Here is a 13,711-nt window from a genome sequence, read left to right on the forward strand (position 1 = left end):
CCTGTGGCCTAAAAGGAAGGGCCCCAAAAGTGAGGCCAAAGCCATCCATCACGGAGCTAAATTTTGAAGTCAATAGCTGGTATTTTGGAAGGGCCTCATAACTTTGGAAAGGAAGGGTTTGAACCTTTGGTTCCAAGATGGCCGATTCTGCAATCCTGGTTCCGACATATGTGGTAGTGCTCCCCCGGGGTTGTCGGGAACAGTTGGCCCCGTGTCCCTAGCCCCTTGCATTCTCGGGTTATCGACCCTTAAATGTAAAAGGTCGGTTTCCAGATTCAGGTATACAGTTCTGAACCAGTCTTTTAGGCCCGTTTTGGCCCCTTTAACGGCCCCTAGCGCCGGACTGCAATGACCTACAAACTTGCAACCACCTTTGAATCGAAGCTGCCGTCCCCGGTATGAGTTGGTAACTTTGGAAAGGAAGGGTTTGAACCTTTGGTTCCAAGATGGCCGATTCTGCAATCCTGGTTCCGACATATGTGGTAGTGCTACCCCGGGGTTGTCGGGAACAGTTGGCCCCGTGTCCCTAGCCCCTTGCATTCCCGGGTTATCGACCCTTAAATGTAAAAGGTCGGTTTCCAGATTCAGGTATACAGTTCTGAACCAGTCTTTTAGGCCCGTTTTGGCCCCTTTAACGGCCCCTAGCGCCGGACTGCAATGACCTACAGACTTGCAACCACCTTTGAATCGAAGCTGCTGTCCCCGGTATGAGTTGGTAACTTTGGAAAGGAAGGGTTTGAACCGTTGGTTCCAACATGGCCGATTCTGCAATCCTGGTTCCGACATATGTGGTAGTGCTCCCCCGGGGTTGTTGGGAACAGTTGGCCCCGTGTCCCTAGCCCCTTGCATTCCCGAGTTATCGACCCTTAAATGTAAAAGGTCAAAAAGGTCAGTTTCCAGATTCTGGTATATAGTACTGAACCAGTCTTTTAGGCCCGTTTTGGCCCCTTTAACGGCCCCTAGCGCCGGACTGCAATGACCTACAGACTTGCAACCACCTTTGAATCGAAGCTGCTGTCCCCGGTATGAGTTGGTAACTTTGGAAAGGAAGGGTTTGAACCGTTGGTTCCAACATGGCCGATTCTGCAATCCTGGTTCCGACATATGTGGTAGTGCTCCCCCGGGGTTGTCGGGAACAGTAGGCCCCGTGTCCCTAGCCCCTTGCGTTCCCGAGTTATCGACCCGTAAATGTAAAAGGTCAAAAAGGTCAGTTTCCAGATTGAGGTATATAGTACTGAACCAGTCTTTTAGGCCCGTTTTGGCCCCTTTAACGGCCCCTAGCTCCGGACTGCAATGACCTACAGACTTGCAACCACCTTTGAATCGAAGCTGCCGTCCCCGGTATGAGTTGGTAACTTTAGAAAGGAAGGGTTTGAACCTTTGGTTCCAAGATGGCCGATTCTGCAATCCTGGTTCCGACATATGTGGTAGTGCTCCCCCGGGGTTGTCGGGAACAGTTGGCCCCGTGTCCCTAGCCCCTTGCGTTCCCGAGTTATCGACCCGTAAATGTAAAAGGTCAAAAAGGTCAGTTTCCAGATTGAGGTATATAGTACTGAACCAGTCTTTTAGGCCCGTTTTGGCCCCTTTAACGGCCCCTAGCTCCGGACTGCAATGACCTACAGACTTGCAACCACCTTTGAATCGAAGCTGCCGTCCCCGGTATGAGTTGGTAACTTTGGAAAGGAAGGGTTTGAACCTTTGGTTCCAAGATGGCCGATTCTGCAATCCTGGTTCCGACATATGTGGTAGTGCTCCCCCGGGGTTGTCGGGAACAGTTGGCCCCGTGTCCCTAGCCCCTTGCGTTCCCGAGTTATCGACCCGTAAATGTAAAAGGTCTAAAAGGTCAGTTTCCAGATTGAGGTATATAGTACTGAACCAGTCTCTTAGGCCCGTTTTGGCCCCTTTAACGGCCCCTAGCTCCGGACTGCAATGACCTACAGACTTGCAACCACCTTTGAATCGAAGCTGCCGTCCCCGGTATGAGTTGGTAACTTTGGAAAGGAAGGGTTTGAACCTTTGGTTCCAAGATGGCCGATTCTGCAATCCTGGTTCCGACATATGTGGTAGTGCTACCCCGGGGTTGTCGGGAACAGTTGGCCCCGTGTCCCTAGCCCCTTGCGTTCCCGAGTTATCGACTCGTAAATGTAAAATGTCAAAAAGGTCAGTTTCCAGTCTTTTAGGCCCATTTTGGCACCTTTAATGGCCTCTAGCGCCGGACTGCAATGACCTACAGACTTGCAACCACCGTTGAATCAAGCTGCCGTCCCCGGTATGAGTTGGTGACTTGTTTGACCCTGTGGCCCCAAAGGAAGGGCCCCAAAAGTGAGGCCAAATTCATCCATCACGGAGCTAAATTTTGAAGTCTATAGCTGGTATTTTGGAAGGGCCTCATAACTTTGGAAAGGAAGGGTTTGAACCTTTGGTTCCAAGACGGCCGATTCTGCAATCCTGGTTCCGACATATGTGGTAGTGCTCCCCCGGGGTTGTTGGGAACAGTTGGCCCCGTGTCCCTAGCCCCTTGCATTCCCGAGTTATCGACCCTTAAATGTAAAAGGTCAAAAAGGTCAGTTTCCAGATTCTGGTATATAGTACTGAACCAGTCTTTTAGGCCCGTTTTGGTACCTTTAACGGCCCCTAGCGCCGGACTGCAATGACCTACAGACTTGCAACCACCGTTGAATCGAAGCTGCCGTCCCCGGTATGAGTTTGTAACTTGTTTGACCCTGTGGCCCAAAAGGAAGGTCCCCAAAAGTGAGGCCAAAGCCATCCATCACAGAGCTAAATTTTGAAGTCAATAGCTGGTATTTTGGAAGGGCCTTATAACTTTGGAAAGGAAGGGTTTGAACCTTTGGTTCCAAGATGGCCGATTCTGCAATCCTGGTTCCGACATATGTGGTAGTGCTCCCCCGGGGTTGTCGGGAACAGTTGGCCCCGTGTCCCTAGCCCCTTGCATTCCCGAGTTATCGACCCTTGAATGTAAAAGGTCAAAAAGGTCAGTTTCCAGTCTTTTAGGCCCGTTTTGGCCCGTTTAACGGCCCCTAGCGCCGGACTGCAATGACCTACAGACTTGCAACCACCTTTGAATCGAAGCTGCCGTCCCCGGTATGAGTTGGTAACTTGTTTGACCCTGTGGCCTAAAAGGAAGGGCCCCAAAAGTGAGGCCAAAGCCATCCATCACGGAGCTAAATTTTGAAGTCAATAGCTGGTATTTTGGAAGGGCCTCATAACTTTGGAAAGGAAGGGTTTGAACCTTTGGTTCCAAGATGGCCGATTCTGCAATCCTGGTTCCGACATATGTGGTAGTGCTCCCCCGGGGTTGTCGGGAACAGTTGGCCCCGTGTCCCTAGCCCCTTGCATTCTCGGGTTATCGACCCTTAAATGTAAAAGGTCGGTTTCCAGATTCAGGTATACAGTTCTGAACCAGTCTTTTAGGCCCGTTTTGGCCCCTTTAACGGCCCCTAGCGCCGGACTGCAATGACCTACAAACTTGCAACCACCTTTGAATCGAAGCTGCCGTCCCCGGTATGAGTTGGTAACTTTGGAAAGGAAGGGTTTGAACCTTTGGTTCCAAGATGGCCGATTCTGCAATCCTGGTTCCGACATATGTGGTAGTGCTACCCCGGGGTTGTCGGGAACAGTTGGCCCCGTGTCCCTAGCCCCTTGCATTCCCGGGTTATCAACCCTTAAATGTAAAAGGTCGGTTTCCAGATTCAGGTATACAGTTCTGAACCAGTCTTTTAGGCCCGTTTTGGCCCCTTTAACGGCCCCTAGCTCCGGACTGCAATGACCTACAGACTTGCAACCACCTTTGAATCGAAGCTGCTGTCCCCGGTATGAGTTGGTAACTTTGGAAAGGAAGGGTTTGAACCGTTGGTTCCAACATGGCCGATTCTGCAATCCTGGTTCCGACATATGTGGTAGTGCTCCCCCGGGGTTGTTGGGAACAGTTGGCCCCGTGTCCCTAGCCCCTTGCATTCCCGAGTTATCGACCCTTAAATGTAAAAGGTCAAAAAGGTCAGTTTCCAGATTCTGGTATATAGTACTGAACCAGTCTTTTAGGCCCGTTTTGGTACCTTTAACGGCCCCTAGCGCCGGACTGCAATGACCTACAGACTTGCAACCACCGTTGAATCGAAGCTGCCGTCCCCGGTATGAGTTTGTAACTTGTTTGACCCTGTGGCCCAAAAGGAAGGTCCCCAAAAGTGAGGCCAAATCCATCCATCACGGAGCTAAATTTTGAAGTCTATAGCTGGTATTTTGGAAGGGCCTCATAACTTTGGAAAGGAAGGGTTTGAACCTTTGGTTCCAAGACGGCCGATTCTGCAATCCTGGTTCCGACATATGTGGTAGTGCTCCCCCGGGGTTGTTGGGAACAGTTGGCCCCGTGTCCCTAGCCCCTTGCATTCCCGAGTTATCGACCCTTAAATGTAAAAGGTCAAAAAGGTCAGTTTCCAGATTCTGGTATATAGTACTGAACCAGTCTTTTAGGCCCGTTTTGGTACCTTTAACGGCCCCTAGCGCCGGACTGCAATGACCTACAGACTTGCAACCACCGTTGAATCGAAGCTGCCGTCCCCGGTATGAGTTTGTAACTTGTTTGACCCTGTGGCCCAAAAGGAAGGTCCCCAAAAGTGAGGCCAAAGCCATCCATCACGGAGCTAAATTTTGAAGTCAATAGCTGGTATTTTGGAAGGGCCTTATAACTTTGGAAAGGAAGGGTTTGAACCTTTGGTTCCAAGATGGCCGATTCTGCAATCCTGGTTCCAACATATGTGGTAGTGCTCCCCCGGGGTTGTCGGGAACAGTTGGCCCCGTGTCCCTAGCCCCTTGCATTCCCGAGTTATCGACCCTTGAATGTAAAAGGTCAAAAAGGTCAGTTTCCAGTCTTTTAGGCCCGTTTTGGCCCGTTTAACGGCCCCTAGCGCCGGACTGCAATGACCTACAGACTTGCAACCACCTTTGAATCGAAGCTGCCGTCCCCGGTATGAGTTGGTAACTTGTTTGACCCTGTGGCCTAAAAGGAAGGGCCCCAAAAGTGAGGCCAAAGCCATCCATCACGGAGCTAAATTTTGAAGTCAATAGCTGGTATTTTGGAAGGGCCTCATAACTTTGGAAAGGAAGGGTTTGAACCTTTGGTTCCAAGATGGCCGATTCTGCAATACTGGTTCCGACATATGTGGTAGTGCTCCCCCGGGGTTGTCGGGAACAGTTGGCCCCGTGTCCCTAGCCCCTTGCATTCTCGGGTTATCGACCCTTAAATGTAAAAGGTCGGTTTCCAGATTCAGGTATACAGTTCTGAACCAGTCTTTTAGGCCCGTTTTGGCCCCTTTAACGGCCCCTAGCGCCGGACTGCAATGACCTACAAACTTGCAACCACCTTTGAATCGAAGCTGCCGTCCCCGGTATGAGTTGGTAACTTTGGAAAGGAAGGGTTTGAACCTTTGGTTCCAAGATGGCCGATTCTGCAATCCTGGTTCCGACATATGTGGTAGTGCTACCCCGGGGTTGTCGGGAACAGTTGGCCCCGTGTCCCTAGCCCCTTGCATTCCCGGGTTATCGACCCTTAAATGTAAAAGGTCGGTTTCCAGATTCAGGTATACAGTTCTGAACCAGTCTTTTAGGCCCGTTTTGGCCCCTTTAACGGCCCCTAGCGCCGGACTGCAATGACCTACAGACTTGCAACCACCTTTGAATCGAAGCTGCTGTCCCCGGTATGAGTTGGTAACTTTGGAAAGGAAGGGTTTGAACCTTTGGTTCCAAGATGGCCAATTCTGCAATCCTGGTTCCGACATATGTGGTAGTGCTCCCCCGGGGTTGTCGGGAACAGTTGGCCCCGTGTCCCTAGCCCCTTGCGTTCCCGAGTTATCGACCCGTAAATGTAAAAGGTCAAAAAGGTCAGTTTCCAGTCTTTTAGGCCCATTTTGGCACCTTTAATGGCCCCTAGCGCCGGACTGCAATGACCTACAGACTTGCAACCACCTTTGAATCGAAGCTGCCGTCCCCGGTATGAGTTGGTAACTTGTTTGACCCTGTGGCCTAAAAGGAAGGGCCCCAAAAGTGAGGCCAAAGCCATCCATCACGGAGCTAAATTTTGAAGTCAATAGCTGGTATTTTGGAAGGGCCTCATAACTTTGGAAAGGAAGGGTTTGAACCTTTGGTTCCAAGATGGCCGATTCTGCAATCCTGGTTCCGACATATGTGGTAGTGCTCCCCCGGGGTTGTCGGGAACAGTTGGCCCCGTGTCCCTAGCCCCTTGCATTCTCGGGTTATCGACCCTTAAATGTAAAAGGTCGGTTTCCAGATTCAGGTATACAGTTCTGAACCAGTCTTTTAGGCCCGTTTTGGCCCCTTTAACGGCCCCTAGCGCCGGACTGCAATGACCTACAAACTTGCAACCACCTTTGAATCGAAGCTGCCGTCCCCGGTATGAGTTGGTAACTTTGGAAAGGAAGGGTTTGAACCTTTGGTTCCAAGATGGCCGATTCTGCAATCCTGGTTCCGACATATGTGGTAGTGCTACCCCGGGGTTGTCGGGAACAGTTGGCCCCGTGTCCCTAGCCCCTTGCATTCCCGGGTTATCGACCCTTAAATGTAAAAGGTCGGTTTCCAGATTCAGGTATACAGTTCTGAACCAGTCTTTTAGGCCCGTTTTGGCCCCTTTAACGGCCCCTAGCGCCGGACTGCAATGACCTACAAACTTGCAACCACCTTTGAATCGAAGCTGCCGTCCCCGGTATGAGTTGGTAACTTTGGAAAGGAAGGGTTTGAACCTTTGGTTCCAAGACGGCCGATTCTGCAATCCTGGTTCCGACATATGTGGTAGTGCTCCCCCGGGGTTGTTGGGAACAGTTGGCCCCGTGTCCCTAGCCCCTTGCATTCCCGAGTTATCGACCCTTAAATGTAAAAGGTCAAAAAGGTCAGTTTCCAGATTCTGGTATATAGTACTGAACCAGTCTTTTAGGCCCGTTTTGGTACCTTTAACGGCCCCTAGCGCCGGACTGCAATGACCTACAGACTTGCAACCACCGTTGAATCGAAGCTGCCGTCCCCGGTATGAGTTTGTAACTTGTTTGACCCTGTGGCCCAAAAGGAAGGTCCCCAAAAGTGAGGCCAAATCCATCCATCACGGAGCTAAATTTTGAAGTCTATAGCTGGTATTTTGGAAGGGCCTCATAACTTTGGAAAGGAAGGGTTTGAACCTTTGGTTCCAAGACGGCCGATTCTGCAATCCTGGTTCCGACATATGTGGTAGTGCTCCCCCGGGGTTGTTGGGAACAGTTGGCCCCGTGTCCCTAGCCCCTTGCATTCCCGAGTTATCGACCCTTAAATGTAAAAGGTCAAAAAGGTCAGTTTCCAGATTCTGGTATATAGTACTGAACCAGTCTTTTAGGCCCGTTTTGGTACCTTTAACGGCCCCTAGCGCCGGACTGCAATGACCTACAGACTTGCAACCACCGTTGAATCGAAGCTGCCGTCCCCGGTATGAGTTTGTAACTTGTTTGACCCTGTGGCCCAAAAGGAAGGTCCCCAAAAGTGAGGCCAAAGCCATCCATCACGGAGCTAAATTTTGAAGTCAATAGCTGGTATTTTGGAAGGGCCTTATAACTTTGGAAAGGAAGGGTTTGAACCTTTGGTTCCAAGATGGCCGATTCTGCAATCCTGGTTCCGACATATGTGGTAGTGCTCCCCCGGGGTTGTCGGGAACAGTTGGCCCCGTGTCCCTAGCCCCTTGCATTCCCGAGTTATCGACCCTTGAATGTAAAAGGTCAAAAAGGTCAGTTTCCAGTCTTTTAGGCCCGTTTTGGCCCGTTTAACGGCCCCTAGCGCCGGACTGCAATGACCTACAGACTTGCAACCACCTTTGAATCGAAGCTGCCGTCCCCGGTATGAGTTGGTAACTTGTTTGACCCTGTGGCCTAAAAGGAAGGGCCCCAAAAGTGAGGCCAAAGCCATCCATCACGGAGCTAAATTTTGAAGTCAATAGCTGGTATTTTGGAAGGGCCTCATAACTTTGGAAAGGAAGGGTTTGAACCTTTGGTTCCAAGATGGCCGATTCTGCAATACTGGTTCCGACATATGTGGTAGTGCTCCCCCGGGGTTGTCGGGAACAGTTGGCCCCGTGTCCCTAGCCCCTTGCATTCTCGGGTTATCGACCCTTAAATGTAAAAGGTCGGTTTCCAGATTCAGGTATACAGTTCTGAACCAGTCTTTTAGGCCCGTTTTGGCCCCTTTAACGGCCCCTAGCGCCGGACTGCAATGACCTACAAACTTGCAACCACCTTTGAATCGAAGCTGCCGTCCCCGGTATGAGTTGGTAACTTTGGAAAGGAAGGGTTTGAACCTTTGGTTCCAAGATGGCCGATTCTGCAATCCTGGTTCCGACATATGTGGTAGTGCTACCCCGGGGTTGTCGGGAACAGTTGGCCCCGTGTCCCTAGCCCCTTGCATTCCCGGGTTATCGACCCTTAAATGTAAAAGGTCGGTTTCCAGATTCAGGTATACAGTTCTGAACCAGTCTTTTAGGCCCGTTTTGGCCCCTTTAACGGCCCCTAGCGCCGGACTGCAATGACCTACAGACTTGCAACCACCTTTGAATCGAAGCTGCTGTCCCCGGTATGAGTTGGTAACTTTGGAAAGGAAGGGTTTGAACCGTTGGTTCCAACATGGCCGATTCTGCAATCCTGGTTCCGACATATGTGGTAGTGCTCCCCCGGGGTTGTCGGGAACAGTTGGCCCCGTGTCCCTAGCCCCTTGCGTTCCCGAGTTATCGACCCGTAAATGTAAAAGGTCAAAAAGGTCAGTTTCCAGATTGAGGTATATAGTACTGAACCAGTCTTTTAGGCCCGTTTTGGCCCCTTTAACGGCCCCTAGCTCCGGACTGCAATGACCTACAGACTTGCAACCACCTTTGAATCGAAGCTGCCGTCCCCGGTATGAGTTGGTAACTTTAGAAAGGAAGGGTTTGAACCTTTGGTTCCAAGATGGCCGATTCTGCAATCCTGGTTCCGACATATGTGGTAGTGCTCCCCCGGGGTTGTCGGGAACAGTTGGCCCCGTGTCCCTAGCCCCTTGCGTTCCCGAGTTATCGACCCGTAAATGTAAAAGGTCAAAAAGGTCAGTTTCCAGATTGAGGTATATAGTACTGAACCAGTCTTTTAGGCCCGTTTTGGCCCCTTTAACGGCCCCTAGCTCCGGACTGCAATGACCTACAGACTTGCAACCACCTTTGAATCGAAGCTGCCGTCCCCGGTATGAGTTGGTAACTTTGGAAAGGAAGGGTTTGAACCTTTGGTTCCAAGATGGCCGATTCTGCAATCCTGGTTCCGACATATGTGGTAGTGCTCCCCCGGGGTTGTCGGGAACAGTTGGCCCCGTGTCCCTAGCCCCTTGCGTTCCCGAGTTATCGACCCGTAAATGTAAAAGGTCTAAAAGGTCAGTTTCCAGATTGAGGTATATAGTACTGAACCAGTCTCTTAGGCCCGTTTTGGCCCCTTTAACGGCCCCTAGCTCCGGACTGCAATGACCTACAGACTTGCAACCACCTTTGAATCGAAGCTGCCGTCCCCGGTATGAGTTGGTAACTTTGGAAAGGAAGGGTTTGAACCTTTGGTTCCAAGATGGCCGATTCTGCAATCCTGGTTCCGACATATGTGGTAGTGCTACCCCGGGGTTGTCGGGAACAGTTGGCCCCGTGTCCCTAGCCCCTTGCGTTCCCGAGTTATCGACTCGTAAATGTAAAAGGTCAAAAAGGTCAGTTTCCAGTCTTTTAGGCCCATTTTGGCACCTTTAATGGCCTCTAGCGCCGGACTGCAATGACCTACAGACTTGCAACCACCGTTGAATCAAGCTGCCGTCCCCGGTATGAGTTGGTGACTTGTTTGACCCTGTGGCCCCAAAGGAAGGGCCCCAAAAGTGAGGCCAAATTCATCCATCACGGAGCTAAATTTTGAAGTCTATAGCTGGTATTTTGGAAGGGCCTCATAACTTTGGAAAGGAAGGGTTTGAACCTTTGGTTCCAAGACGGCCGATTCTGCAATCCTGGTTCCGACATATGTGGTAGTGCTCCCCCGGGGTTGTTGGGAACAGTTGGCCCCGTGTCCCTAGCCCCTTGCATTCCCGAGTTATCGACCCTTAAATGTAAAAGGTCAAAAAGGTCAGTTTCCAGATTCTGGTATATAGTACTGAACCAGTCTTTTAGGCCCGTTTTGGCCCCTTTAACGGCCCCTAGCGCCGGACTGCAATGACCTACAGACTTGCAACCACCTTTGAATCGAAGCTGCTGTCCCCGGTATGAGTTGGTAACTTTGGAAAGGAAGGGTTTGAACCGTTGGTTCCAACATGGCCGATTCTGCAATCCTGGTTCCGACATATGTGGTAGTGCTCCCCCGGGGTTGTCGGGAACAGTAGGCCCCGTGTCCCTAGCCCCTTGCGTTCCCGAGTTATCGACCCGTAAATGTAAAAGGTCAAAAAGGTCAGTTTCCAGATTGAGGTATATAGTACTGAACCAGTCTTTTAGGCCCGTTTTGGCCCCTTTAACGGCCCCTAGCTCCGGACTGCAATGACCTACAGACTTGCAACCACCTTTGAATCGAAGCTGCCGTCCCCGGTATGAGTTGGTAACTTTAGAAAGGAAGGGTTTGAACCTTTGGTTCCAAGATGGCCGATTCTGCAATCCTGGTTCCGACATATGTGGTAGTGCTCCCCCGGGGTTGTCGGGAACAGTTGGCCCCGTGTCCCTAGCCCCTTGCGTTCCCGAGTTATCGACCCGTAAATGTAAAAGGTCAAAAAGGTCAGTTTCCAGATTGAGGTATATAGTACTGAACCAGTCTTTTAGGCCCGTTTTGGCCCCTTTAACGGCCCCTAGCTCCGGACTGCAATGACCTACAGACTTGCAACCACCTTTGAATCGAAGCTGCCGTCCCCGGTATGAGTTGGTAACTTTGGAAAGGAAGGGTTTGAACCTTTGGTTCCAAGATGGCCGATTCTGCAATCCTGGTTCCGACATATGTGGTAGTGCTCCCCCGGGGTTGTCGGGAACAGTTGGCCCCGTGTCCCTAGCCCCTTGCGTTCCCGAGTTATCGACCCGTAAATGTAAAAGGTCTAAAAGGTCAGTTTCCAGATTGAGGTATATAGTACTGAACCAGTCTCTTAGGCCCGTTTTGGCCCCTTTAACGGCCCCTAGCTCCGGACTGCAATGACCTACAGACTTGCAACCACCTTTGAATCGAAGCTGCCGTCCCCGGTATGAGTTGGTAACTTTGGAAAGGAAGGGTTTGAACCTTTGGTTCCAAGATGGCCGATTCTGCAATCCTGGTTCCGACATATGTGGTAGTGCTACCCCGGGGTTGTCGGGAACAGTTGGCCCCGTGTCCCTAGCCCCTTGCGTTCCCGAGTTATCGACTCGTAAATGTAAAATGTCAAAAAGGTCAGTTTCCAGTCTTTTAGGCCCATTTTGGCACCTTTAATGGCCTCTAGCGCCGGACTGCAATGACCTACAGACTTGCAACCACCGTTGAATCAAGCTGCCGTCCCCGGTATGAGTTGGTGACTTGTTTGACCCTGTGGCCCCAAAGGAAGGGCCCCAAAAGTGAGGCCAAATTCATCCATCACGGAGCTAAATTTTGAAGTCTATAGCTGGTATTTTGGAAGGGCCTCATAACTTTGGAAAGGAAGGGTTTGAACCTTTGGTTCCAAGACGGCCGATTCTGCAATCCTGGTTCCGACATATGTGGTAGTGCTCCCCCGGGGTTGTTGGGAACAGTTGGCCCCGTGTCCCTAGCCCCTTGCATTCCCGAGTTATCGACCCTTAAATGTAAAAGGTCAAAAAGGTCAGTTTCCAGATTCTGGTATATAGTACTGAACCAGTCTTTTAGGCCCGTTTTGGTACCTTTAACGGCCCCTAGCGCCGGACTGCAATGACCTACAGACTTGCAACCACCGTTGAATCGAAGCTGCCGTCCCCGGTATGAGTTTGTAACTTGTTTGACCCTGTGGCCCAAAAGGAAGGTCCCCAAAAGTGAGGCCAAAGCCATCCATCACAGAGCTAAATTTTGAAGTCAATAGCTGGTATTTTGGAAGGGCCTTATAACTTTGGAAAGGAAGGGTTTGAACCTTTGGTTCCAAGATGGCCGATTCTGCAATCCTGGTTCCGACATATGTGGTAGTGCTCCCCCGGGGTTGTCGGGAACAGTTGGCCCCGTGTCCCTAGCCCCTTGCATTCCCGAGTTATCGACCCTTGAATGTAAAAGGTCAAAAAGGTCAGTTTCCAGTCTTTTAGGCCCGTTTTGGCCCGTTTAACGGCCCCTAGCGCCGGACTGCAATGACCTACAGACTTGCAACCACCTTTGAATCGAAGCTGCCGTCCCCGGTATGAGTTGGTAACTTGTTTGACCCTGTGGCCTAAAAGGAAGGGCCCCAAAAGTGAGGCCAAAGCCATCCATCACGGAGCTAAATTTTGAAGTCAATAGCTGGTATTTTGGAAGGGCCTCATAACTTTGGAAAGGAAGGGTTTGAACCTTTGGTTCCAAGATGGCCGATTCTGCAATCCTGGTTCCGACATATGTGGTAGTGCTCCCCCGGGGTTGTCGGGAACAGTTGGCCCCGTGTCCCTAGCCCCTTGCATTCTCGGGTTATCGACCCTTAAATGTAAAAGGTCGGTTTCCAGATTCAGGTATACAGTTCTGAACCAGTCTTTTAGGCCCGTTTTGGCCCCTTTAACGGCCCCTAGCGCCGGACTGCAATGACCTACAAACTTGCAACCACCTTTGAATCGAAGCTGCCGTCCCCGGTATGAGTTGGTAACTTTGGAAAGGAAGGGTTTGAACCTTTGGTTCCAAGATGGCCGATTCTGCAATCCTGGTTCCGACATATGTGGTAGTGCTACCCCGGGGTTGTCGGGAACAGTTGGCCCCGTGTCCCTAGCCCCTTGCATTCCCGGGTTATCAACCCTTAAATGTAAAAGGTCGGTTTCCAGATTCAGGTATACAGTTCTGAACCAGTCTTTTAGGCCCGTTTTGGCCCCTTTAACGGCCCCTAGCTCCGGACTGCAATGACCTACAGACTTGCAACCACCTTTGAATCGAAGCTGCTGTCCCCGGTATGAGTTGGTAACTTTGGAAAGGAAGGGTTTGAACCGTTGGTTCCAACATGGCCGATTCTGCAATCCTGGTTCCGACATATGTGGTAGTGCTCCCCCGGGGTTGTTGGGAACAGTTGGCCCCGTGTCCCTAGCCCCTTGCATTCCCGAGTTATCGACCCTTAAATGTAAAAGGTCAAAAAGGTCAGTTTCCAGATTCTGGTATATAGTACTGAACCAGTCTTTTAGGCCCGTTTTGGTACCTTTAACGGCCCCTAGCGCCGGACTGCAATGACCTACAGACTTGCAACCACCGTTGAATCGAAGCTGCCGTCCCCGGTATGAGTTTGTAACTTGTTTGACCCTGTGGCCCAAAAGGAAGGTCCCCAAAAGTGAGGCCAAATCCATCCATCACGGAGCTAAATTTTGAAGTCTATAGCTGGTATTTTGGAAGGGCCTCATAACTTTGGAAAGGAAGGGTTTGAACCTTTGGTTCCAAGACGGCCGATTCTGCAATCCTGGTTCCGACATATGTGGTAGTGCTCCCCCGGGGTTGTTGGGAACAGTTGGCCCCGTGTCCCTAGCCCCTTGCATTCCCGAGTTATCGACCCTTAAATGTAAAAGGTCAAAAAGGTC

This window comes from Gasterosteus aculeatus, chromosome Y (assembly GCF_964276395.1).
Source record: "Gasterosteus aculeatus chromosome Y, fGasAcu3.hap1.1, whole genome shotgun sequence".
NCBI classification, from domain to species: Eukaryota; Metazoa; Chordata; class Actinopteri; order Perciformes; family Gasterosteidae; genus Gasterosteus; species Gasterosteus aculeatus.